The 11,987-nt window shown below is 34.7% G+C and overlaps 3 long non-coding RNA genes across 3 annotated transcripts; all 3 read right to left on the reverse strand.

Annotated features, from left to right (window-relative positions):
• Positions 1 to 2,052: 2,052 nt before the first annotated feature.
• LOC140038293 (uncharacterized) lies at positions 2,053 to 4,096 on the reverse strand. Its single transcript, XR_011842125.1, has 2 exons — positions 3,211 to 4,096; positions 2,053 to 2,894 (listed from the first exon to the last, which is right to left on the reverse strand). It is a non-coding gene; the product is annotated as an uncharacterized lncRNA (long non-coding RNA).
• A 1,951-nt stretch (positions 4,097 to 6,047) lies between these two features.
• Positions 6,048 to 8,091, reverse strand: LOC140038294 (uncharacterized). The gene is made up of 2 exons (XR_011842126.1): positions 7,206 to 8,091; positions 6,048 to 6,889 (listed from the first exon to the last, which is right to left on the reverse strand). It is a non-coding gene; the product is annotated as an uncharacterized lncRNA (long non-coding RNA).
• A 1,948-nt stretch (positions 8,092 to 10,039) lies between these two features.
• LOC113737855 (uncharacterized) lies at positions 10,040 to 11,478 on the reverse strand. Its single transcript, XR_003459999.2, has 2 exons — positions 11,198 to 11,478; positions 10,040 to 10,881 (listed from the first exon to the last, which is right to left on the reverse strand). It is a non-coding gene; the product is annotated as an uncharacterized lncRNA (long non-coding RNA).
• Positions 11,479 to 11,987: the final 509 nt, after the last annotated feature.

Genomic DNA, 11,987 nt, shown 5'->3' on the forward strand with positions numbered 1-11,987 from the left:
CTTTGTGATTAGCCTGCAAAGGCAGATCTCTTACAAAGACTAGACTCCTAAATTGGGGGATAATCATTGATAGTAGTTGTGTATTATGTAAGCAGGCACCAGAAACTATTAATCATTATTTTTTGCATGTACATATGCTGCAAATACTTGGAGAGAAGTGCAAACATTTGGCTTAGCTTTTGTGGGGGATAGATTTGTTGATTAATTTTAGCAGCATCTTTGATAAGTTGTTATATCAAGTTATTTGATTTTTAGTTTGATGATAAGTTTTTATCTTTTATAGCTATTATCTTTGTAGGCTAATTCTATATAAACACTCGCAAATATCAATGATATTGGAACACCATGAATAATAGAACTCATTTCTAAATTTTATCGTCTCCGTCCAAGATAACTTCTTTTTATGTGTCTGGGCTTTTCTCTTAACTTTTGGAGTCAAAGTTCGTTCAATTTTTTGATCAATTTTGTCCATTCAAGTTAGTCTTGGCTCAATGATTGAGGCTCAATGATTGACGGTACAATACATTTTTGAAACGTTCAAACTAATATTAATCTTCAACAACCGCTCCTTAAATGTTGATTTTGACAGTCAAATTGTAGGGACCGATGGTGGGCTTTATGAGAGAAGGGTATTTCATTCAAAAAATTTTAACTGCATTCAACATCTATAGATTTAAATAATACCATTTTTGGTGACTGTCATAAATATATGCGACCACTCATAAGCCCACGATGTGACAATCAAGCAAATTTATGAGTGTGACAATCACCTAATATAGTTTGGATGTAGTTATGAGTGATTGTCCACCATTTTCATTGTACGGACTTAATTAATGCATGGAATAATTTTTCATCTACTTCAAAAAATTGATGATAAGCTTGTGCTGAGCCTACACACCCTTGGCCACCTCTTCACCACGTGGTTCCCTTTTTCTTTTTTTGGTTCGGGTCTGTGAAATTGGATTTACAAGTTTGTTTTGATTGGTAACCATTTTTGTCTCACAACCTACAAGCTAAAACCAACATGATTTTACTTGCTTTTATATGCATCATAATTTCATTATAAATTTATTAATTAATACTAGTTTGAAAAGACATAAACTTAAATATCAACTCACAAAAATAGGGGAACACTTAGAGAGAAGCAGTCAATGAGTCTTTAATTAGATTTAGATCACAAAAATAAATAAAATCTAGTAATTGGTACGGTTGATTTTGGCCAGAGCCGATTTTACAACATTAAGAGATTTATTATAGTCATTGAACATGAGTTAATTAATCAAGATTAAAAAATTTTTAAGATTTAGATCACAAAAATAAATAAAATCTAGTAATTGGTACGGTTGATTTTGGCCAGAGCTGATTTTACAACATTAAGAGATTTATTATAGTCATTGAACATGAGTTAATTAATCAAGATAAAAATTTTTTTTAAGATTTAGATCACAAAAATAAATAAAATCTAGCAATTGGTACGGTTGATTTTGGCCAGAGCCGATTTTACAACATTAAGAGATTTATTATAGTCATTGAACATGAGTTAATTAATCAAGATAAAAAAAAATTTTAGGATAATTGAGAAAATCTAAGCTCTGAATCGTTTGTCTTTAATTATTTTTTTGGGCGAGAATTTGGACTTTTATTAAAAATTAGCAATTAGCATCCACTTAGCAATAATCCTTTGCACTATACAGCATCCAATATCCATTTCTTTATACATCGGTGAACTATTAGATCTGTACTATTCAGATTTTAGATTTTTAACTTCAATTTTATCAAGCGCATCCTAACCAGCTATAGGCTTGTCAGTGTATAATTGTTTATCAATAAAGCTAGCCAGTTGTAAGGATCGAATACAACCTAAGAGGGGGGGTGAATTAGGTTATATAAAAACAAGCCAAAATATGAATCACTTTTTTCTTTTCGACCTTGCTTTCTTTTTCAAGGGGACCTCACTGAGAAGCAATTGATGGACTAGCACAAGTAATCTGTGAGTAAAAGAGATAATGCAATATATATATATATAACAAGACAGTAAATGAAGGGATGGAATTGCAAACCAAGTTTCAAACTTGACTAAGTTTGAATATCACTTTATATATCAAGCTACTTCAATATGATCAACTTTCAACCAATCTCTTGTGTATAAAGGAAGGATCACTTCCTCCTTGCCTTAAGTCTCACTTGATCAAGTAAGGAAGTTTTACACTTGCACGGATAACCCTCACAAAGCTACACTATTGAAGAAATTGAATTACACTTGAAAAGCTTAAAGGAGATTACACAACTAAGAGTACAAATCTTCTTTTTGGAGTATTCGTACACTTGAATCACTCAAGATCTGATGTAGACTTAATGTGTAAAATTTGTCTTGAAGAGTTGACTCATCCCAATTTATAGGGGACCAAAAAATTCTTCAATTAATGCTATCAACGGATAGAAGGCAGCTGAAAAGTCAACTAGCCGTTGGTAGTGTTGGACGTCCAGTATTCTGATTTTCAGCATTCGAACGAAGACAGTGAGTTCAAAATAATTTCTTGCAATTCTTAGGACGTCCGGTCCCTCCACAGTATACATCCGAAAGTAAACTTGCAAATCCTTCTTCATTTCTTTCGGCCGTCCGATGCTCCAGTGTTTTGCGTCCGAAGTACAGCAACGTTTGTCGGACGTCCGGTATAGAGGTATTGTGTATCCGAACGAGGTCAGTGATGATAGATGTTTTGACACATTACCTTCGGACGTCCGAGTGTGAGTTCTTCATGCGTCCAAAGTTACTCAATGGTTGTCGGCCGTCCGATATGGTCCTTTTGTGCATCCGACAGCAATTTCAGTAATTTGTCAAACCTTGATCCAATTTTGGCTTCAAGTCTTTGGTCTGGTTTTTGTTCCAAATCCTGAAATGAACTCTTCAAAGTATGTTAGTAGCATCTAATTGTTTTGTAATCATCAAAAGTTATGAACTGAGATATACACCAGTTTACTTAGAGTTTTAACTGACTAGTAGAGTAGTTTTAGATTAGGTAGCTTAATCTAAATAGGCAAATTTCATCTTATCCTTTGCTAAATCCAGTTCAAGAGTCCAAGGTTTAGGGAATAACATTTTACTCGTAAATGGCCATGGAGTTTGATCCAACACCTTAGTCTTAGCTTCTTCTGATTCAAAGTGAAATATAAACAGTCCAGATTTCAGAAGAGTACAATCCATCTTACCAAATTGTTGGGGTTTTGATTCAACAAATTTTCGGATAATTTAATAAGGAGGAGTTAATCCCAAAACAAATCCCAATACTGCGCCTTTCCACTTCATGATCTCTTCTTCTACACCAACCATGTCAATTTGGGCATTCATAATTGGTTCCTTTAAAGGAGGAAAGTATGCTAAACCTAATCCATCATGAACATTTGCATGATCACGAAACACTTGTGCCCATGATTTAGCTTTAACATCCGATCCAATGCCATTCTGAAAGCAGTCAGCCCATGAAACTTGTTTCGCAGATCCGTCCTGTAATTCCATACTCCTCGAAGTAGATCCAGTCAAGGAATTAGATAAGCCAGCCATAGCTGAGCTTAATCTTGAGAGAACTTAAAAATCTAAGCTCTTGTGAAGGCGTAGGAAGCAATAGAAGTCATCTCTTGAGGATAGAAATTCTGCTACGCCTAAACCCAAGCCAAGCTTTAGCTGAACCAAGTCGAGCTACGAGAACAAGGAAAAAACTTGTGGGATTTCTTTATCTGCTAAGGTATCTTCTATTATTGTTGGTGGCCAGTGGCACGGCCTACTGGGAGGAGGAGAAATATATTAAGAGACTGATTGAAGCCACTCCATCTTCGTTTCTTCCCAAAAGTTCTTATGTTAGATCACGTGCTATGCGTTGCTTCTGGTTCCTTTATTGTGAAACAAGTCTTTAGTGAGCTTCAAATCAAAGGGCCAGAAGTTGTGTGGTCTAATCTAGTATGGGGTGAGCGATCAGTTCCAAGATTTTCTTTTGCTTTGTGATTAGCCTGCAAAGGCAGATCTCTTACAAAGACTAGACTCCTAAATTGGGGGATAATCATTGATAGTAGTTGTGTATTATGTAAGCAGGCACCAGAAACTATTAATCATTATTTTTTGCATGTACATATGCTGCAAATACTTGGAGAGAAGTGCAAACATTTGGCTTAGCTTTTGTGGGGGATAGATTTGTTGATTAATTTTAGCAGCATCTTTGATAAGTTGTTATATCAAGTTATTTGATTTTTAGTTTGATGATAAGTTTTTATCTTTTATAGCTATTATCTTTGTAGGCTAATTCTATATAAACACTCGCAAATATCAATGATATTGGAACACCATGAATAATAGAACTCATTTCTAAATTTTATCGTCTCCGTCCAAGATAACTTCTTTTTATGTGTCTGGGCTTTTCTCTTAACTTTTGGAGTCAAAGTTCGTTCAATTTTTTGATCAATTTTGTCCATTCAAGTTAGTCTTGGCTCAATGATTGAGGCTCAATGATTGACGGTACAATACATTTTTGAAACGTTCAAACTAATATTAATCTTCAACAACCGCTCCTTAAATGTTGATTTTGACAGTCAAATTGTAGGGACCGATGGTGGGCTTTATGAGAGAAGGGTATTTCATTCAAAAAATTTTAACTGCATTCAACATCTATAGATTTAAATAATACCATTTTTGGTGACTGTCATAAATATATGCGACCACTCATAAGCCCACGATGTGACAATCAAGCAAATTTATGAGTGTGACAATCACCTAATATAGTTTGGATGTAGTTATGAGTGATTGTCCACCATTTTCATTGTACGGACTTAATTAATGCATGGAATAATTTTTCATCTACTTCAAAAAATTGATGATAAGCTTGTGCTGAGCCTACACACCCTTGGCCACCTCTTCACCACGTGGTTCCCTTTTTCTTTTTTTGGTTCGGGTCTGTGAAATTGGATTTACAAGTTTGTTTTGATTGGTAACCATTTTTGTCTCACAACCTACAAGCTAAAACCAACATGATTTTACTTGCTTTTATATGCATCATAATTTCATTATAAATTTATTAATTAATACTAGTTTGAAAAGACATAAACTTAAATATCAACTCACAAAAATAGGGGAACACTTAGAGAGAAGCAGTCAATGAGTCTTTAATTAGATTTAGATCACAAAAATAAATAAAATCTAGTAATTGGTACGGTTGATTTTGGCCAGAGCCGATTTTACAACATTAAGAGATTTATTATAGTCATTGAACATGAGTTAATTAATCAAGATTAAAAAATTTTTAAGATTTAGATCACAAAAATAAATAAAATCTAGTAATTGGTACGGTTGATTTTGGCCAGAGCTGATTTTACAACATTAAGAGATTTATTATAGTCATTGAACATGAGTTAATTAATCAAGATAAAAATTTTTTTTAAGATTTAGATCACAAAAATAAATAAAATCTAGCAATTGGTACGGTTGATTTTGGCCAGAGCCGATTTTACAACATTAAGAGATTTATTATAGTCATTGAACATGAGTTAATTAATCAAGATAAAAAAAAATTTTAGGATAATTGAGAAAATCTAAGCTCTGAATCGTTTGTCTTTAATTATTTTTTTGGGCGAGAATTTGGACTTTTATTAAAAATTAGCAATTAGCATCCACTTAGCAATAATCCTTTGCACTATACAGCATCCAATATCCATTTCTTTATACATCGGTGAACTATTAGATCTGTACTATTCAGATTTTAGATTTTTAACTTCAATTTTATCAAGCGCATCCTAACCAGCTATAGGCTTGTCAGTGTATAATTGTTTATCAATAAAGCTAGCCAGTTGTAAGGATCGAATACAACCTAAGAGGGGGGGGGGTGAATTAGGTTATATAAAAACAAGCCAAAATATGAATCACTTTTTTCTTTTCGACCTTGCTTTCTTTTTCAAGGGGACCTCACTGAGAAGCAATTGATGGACTAGCACAAGTAATCTGTGAGTAAAAGAGATAATGCAATATATATATATATAACAAGACAGTAAATGAAGGGATGGAATTGCAAACCAAGTTTCAAACTTGACTAAGTTTGAATATCACTTTATATATCAAGCTACTTCAATATGATCAACTTTCAACCAATCTCTTGTGTATAAAGGAAGGATCACTTCCTCCTTGCCTTAAGTCTCACTTGATCAAGTAAGGAAGTTTTACACTTGCACGGATAACCCTCACAAAGCTACACTATTGAAGAAATTGAATTACACTTGAAAAGCTTAAAGGAGATTACACAACTAAGAGTACAAATCTTCTTTTTGGAGTATTCGTACACTTGAATCACTCAAGATCTGATGTAGACTTAATGTGTAAAATTTGTCTTGAAGAGTTGACTCATCCCAATTTATAGGGGACCAAAAAATTCTTCAATTAATGCTATCAACGGATAGAAGGCAGCTGAAAAGTCAACTAGCCGTTGGTAGTGTTGGACGTCCAGTATTCTGATTTTCAGCATCCGAACGAAGACAGTGAGTTCAAAATAATTTCTTGCAATTCTTAGGACGTCCGGTCCCTCCACAGTATACATCCGAAAGTAAACTTGCAAATCCTTCTTCATTTCTTTCGGCCGTCCGATGCTCCAGTGTTTTGCGTCCGAAGTACAGCAACGTTTGTCGGACGTCCGGTATAGAGGTATTGTGTATCCGAACGAGGTCAGTGATGATAGATGTTTTGACACATTACCTTCGGACGTCCGAGTGTGAGTTCTTCATGCGTCCAAAGTTACTCAATGGTTGTCGGCCGTCCGATATGGTCCTTTTGTGCATCCGACAGCAATTTCAGTAATTTGTCAAACCTTGATCCAATTTTGGCTTCAAGTCTTTGGTCTGGTTTTTGTTCCAAATCCTGAAATGAACTCTTCAAAGTATGTTAGTAGCATCTAATTGTTTTGTAATCATCAAAAGTTATGAACTGAGATATACACCAGTTTACTTAGAGTTTTAACTGACTAGTAGAGTAGTTTTAGATTAGGTAGCTTAATCTAAATAGGCAAATTTCATCTTATCCTTTGCTAAATCCAGTTCAAGAGTCCAAGGTTTAGGGAATAACATTTTACTCGTAAATGGCCATGGAGCTTGATCCAACACCTTAGTCTTAGCTTCTTCTGATTCAAAGTGAAATATAAACAGTCCAGATTTCAGAAGAGTACAATCCATCTTACCAAATTGTTGGGGTTTTGATTCAACAAATTTTCGGATAATTTAATAAGGAGGAGTTAATCCCAAAACAAATCCCAATACTGCGCCTTTCCACTTCATGATCTCTTCTTCTACACCAACCATGTCAATTTGGGCATTCATAATTGGTTCCTTTAAAGGAGGAAAGTATGCTAAACCTAATCCATCATGAACATTTGCATGATCACGAAACACTTGTGCCCATGATTTAGCTTTAACATCCGATCCAATGCCATTCTGAAAGCAATCAGCCCATGAAACTTGTTTCGCAGATCCGTCCTGTAATTCCATACTCCTCGAAGTAGATCCAGTCAAGGAATTAGATAAGCCAGCCATAGCTGAGCTTAATCTTGAGAGAACTTAAAAATCTAAGCTCTTGTGAAGGCGTAGGAAGCAATAGAAGTCATCTCTTGAGGATAGAAATTCTGCTACGCCTAAACCCAAGCCAAGCTTTAGCTGAACCAAGTCGAGCTACGAGAACAAGGAAAAAACTTGTGGGATTTCTTTATCTGCTAAGGTATCTTCTATTATTGTTGGTGGCCAGTGGCACGGCCTACTGGGAGGAGGAGAAATATATTAAGAGACTGATTGAAGCCACTCCATCTTCGTTTCTTCCCAAAAGTTCTTATGTTAGATCACGTGCTATGCGTTGCTTCTGGTTCCTTTATTGTGAAACAAGTCTTTAGTGAGCTTCAAATCAAAGGGCCAGAAGTTGTGTGGTCTAATCTAGTATGGGGTGAGCGATCAGTTCCAAGATTTTCTTTTGCTTTGTGATTAGCCTGCAAAGGCAGATCTCTTACAAAGACTAGACTCCTAAATTGGGGGATAATCATTGATAGTAGTTGTGTATTATGTAAGCAGGCACCAGAAACTATTAATCATTATTTTTTGCATGTACATATGCTGCAAATACTTGGAGAGAAGTGCAAACATTTGGCTTAGCTTTTGTGGGGGATAGATTTGTTGATTAATTTTAGCAGCATCTTTGATAAGTTGTTATATCAAGTTATTTGATTTTTAGTTTGATGATAAGTTTTTATCTTTTATAGCTATTATCTTTGTAGGCTAATTCTATATAAACACTCGCAAATATCAATGATATTGGAACACCATGAATAATAGAACTCATTTCTAAATTTTATCGTCTCCGTCCAAGATAACTTCTTTTTATGTGTCTGGGCTTTTCTCTTAACTTTTGGAGTCAAAGTTCGTTCAATTTTTTGATCAATTTTGTCCATTCAAGTTAGTCTTGGCTCAATGATTGAGGCTCAATGATTGACGGTACAATACATTTTTGAAACGTTCAAACTAATATTAATCTTCAACAACCGCTCCTTAAATGTTGATTTTGACAGTCAAATTGTAGGGACCGATGGTGGGCTTTATGAGAGAAGGGTATTTCATTCAAAAAATTTTAACTGCATTCAACATCTATAGATTTAAATAATACCATTTTTGGTGACTGTCATAAATATATGCGACCACTCATAAGCCCACGATGTGACAATCAAGCAAATTTATGAGTGTGACAATCACCTAATATAGTTTGGATGTAGTTATGAGTGATTGTCCACCATTTTCATTGTACGGACTTAATTAATGCATGGAATAATTTTTCATCTACTTCAAAAAATTGATGATAAGCTTGTGCTGAGCCTACACACCCTTGGCCACCTCTTCACCACGTGGTTCCCTTTTTCTTTTTTTGGTTCGGGTCTGTGAAATTGGATTTACAAGTTTGTTTTGATTGGTAACCATTTTTGTCTCACAACCTACAAGCTAAAACCAACATGATTTTACTTGCTTTTATATGCATCATAATTTCATTATAAATTTATTAATTAATACTAGTTTGAAAAGACATAAACTTAAATATCAACTCACAAAAATAGGGGAACACTTAGAGAGAAGCAGTCAATGAGTCTTTAATTAGATTTAGATCACAAAAATAAATAAAATCTAGTAATTGGTACGGTTGATTTTGGCCAGAGCCGATTTTACAACATTAAGAGATTTATTATAGTCATTGAACATGAGTTAATTAATCAAGATTAAAAAATTTTTAAGATTTAGATCACAAAAATAAATAAAATCTAGTAATTGGTACGGTTGATTTTGGCCAGAGCTGATTTTACAACATTAAGAGATTTATTATAGTCATTGAACATGAGTTAATTAATCAAGATAAAAATTTTTTTTAAGATTTAGATCACAAAAATAAATAAAATCTAGCAATTGGTACGGTTGATTTTGGCCAGAGCCGATTTTACAACATTAAGAGATTTATTATAGTCATTGAACATGAGTTAATTAATCAAGATAAAAAAAAATTTTAGGATAATTGAGAAAATCTAAGCTCTGAATCGTTTGTCTTTAATTATTTTTTTGGGCGAGAATTTGGACTTTTATTAAAAATTAGCAATTAGCATCCACTTAGCAATAATCCTTTGCACTATACAGCATCCAATATCCATTTCTTTATACATCGGTGAACTATTAGATCTGTACTATTCAGATTTTAGATTTTTAACTTCAATTTTATCAAGCGCATCCTAACCAGCTATAGGCTTGTCAGTGTATAATTGTTTATCAATAAAGCTAGCCAGTTGTAAGGATCGAATACAACCTAAGAGGGGGGGTGAATTAGGTTATATAAAAACAAGCCAAAATATGAATCACTTTTTTCTTTTCGACCTTGCTTTCTTTTTCAAGGGGACCTCACTGAGAAGCAATTGATGGACTAGCACAAGTAATCTGTGAGTAAAAGAGATAATGCAATATATATATATATAACAAGACAGTAAATGAAGGGATGGAATTGCAAACCAAGTTTCAAACTTGACTAAGTTTGAATATCACTTTATATATCAAGCTACTTCAATATGATCAACTTTCAACCAATCTCTTGTGTATAAAGGAAGGATCACTTCCTCCTTGCCTTAAGTCTCACTTGATCAAGTAAGGAAGTTTTACACTTGCACGGATAACCCTCACAAAGCTACACTATTGAAGAAATTGAATTACACTTGAAAAGCTTAAAGGAGATTACACAACTAAGAGTACAAATCTTCTTTTTGGAGTATTCGTACACTTGAATCACTCAAGATCTGATGTAGACTTAATGTGTAAAATTTGTCTTGAAGAGTTGACTCATCCCAATTTATAGGGGACCAAAAAATTCTTCAATTAATGCTATCAACGGATAGAAGGCAGCTGAAAAGTCAACTAGCCGTTGGTAGTGTTGGACGTCCAGTATTCTGATTTTCAGCATCCGAACGAAGACAGTGAGTTCAAAATAATTTCTTGCAATTCTTAGGACGTCCGGTCCCTCCACAGTATACATCCGAAAGTAAACTTGCAAATCCTTCTTCATTTCTTTCGGCCGTCCGATGCTCCAGTGTTTTGCGTCCGAAGTACAGCAACGTTTGTCGGACGTCCGGTATAGAGGTATTGTGTATCCGAACGAGGTCAGTGATGATAGATGTTTTGACACATTACCTTCGGACGTCCGAGTGTGAGTTCTTCATGCGTCCAAAGTTACTCAATGGTTGTCGGCCGTCCGATATGGTCCTTTTGTGCATCCGACAGCAATTTCAGTAATTTGTCAAACCTTGATCCAATTTTGGCTTCAAGTCTTTGGTCTGGTTTTTGTTCCAAATCCTGAAATGAACTCTTCAAAGTATGTTAGTAGCATCTAATTGTTTTGTAATCATCAAAAGTTATGAACTGAGATATACACCAGTTTACTTAGAGTTTTAACTGACTAGTAGAGTAGTTTTAGATTAGGTAGCTTAATCTAAATAGGCAAATTTCATCTTATCCTTTGCTAAATCCAGTTCAAGAGTCCAAGGTTTAGGGAATAACATTTTACTCGTAAATGGCCATGGAGCTTGATCCAACACCTTAGTCTTAGCTTCTTCTGATTCAAAGTGAAATATAAACAGTCCAGATTTCAGAAGAGTACAATCCATCTTACCAAATTGTTGGGGTTTTGATTCAACAAATTTTCGGATAATTTAATAAGGAGGAGTTAATCCCAAAACAAATCCCAATACTGCGCCTTTCCACTTCATGATCTCTTCTTCTACACCAACCATGTCAATTTGGGCATTCATAATTGGTTCCTTTAAAGGAGGAAAGTATGCTAAACCTAATCCATCATGAACATTTGCATGATCACGAAACACTTGTGCCCATGATTTAGCTTTAACATCCGATCCAATGCCATTCTGAAAGCAATCAGCCCATGAAACTTGTTTCGCAGATCCATCCTGTAATTCCACACTCCTCGAAGTTGGTCCAGTCAAGGAATTAGATAAACCAGCCATAGCTGAACTTAATCTTGAGAGAACTTAAAAATCTAAGCTCTTGTGAAGGCGTAGGAAGCAATAGAAGTAATCTCGAGGATAGAAATTCTGCTACGCCTAAACCCAAGCCAAGCTTTAGCTGAACCAAGTCGAGCTACGAGAACAAGGAAAAAACTAAAGGAACAAAAGAGAAAAGCATAAAAACTACTAGATATCTACTGGAGAGCTGTTACACTATATTTACTTGTCATTGGGCTGATCAATTTCAAGTAATTTCCTCCACAGATCTCACAATCTGCATCTATGGAGAAAAAGAAGAAAAGCGCACATTAACTCCCAGATTCTCTCGGTGCACATTAGCACAAGTAACGAGCTCCCCTCCAATATTCTGAAAAACCCGCTTGTCTTTAATTATTTTAGTTTTAATTGAATTCTGTTTATTATTTTAAATTGTTGAAT

The sequence above is a fragment of the Coffea arabica genome, chromosome 3e, assembly GCF_036785885.1.
Source record: "Coffea arabica cultivar ET-39 chromosome 3e, Coffea Arabica ET-39 HiFi, whole genome shotgun sequence".
In the NCBI taxonomy this organism is placed as follows: domain Eukaryota; kingdom Viridiplantae; phylum Streptophyta; class Magnoliopsida; order Gentianales; family Rubiaceae; genus Coffea; species Coffea arabica.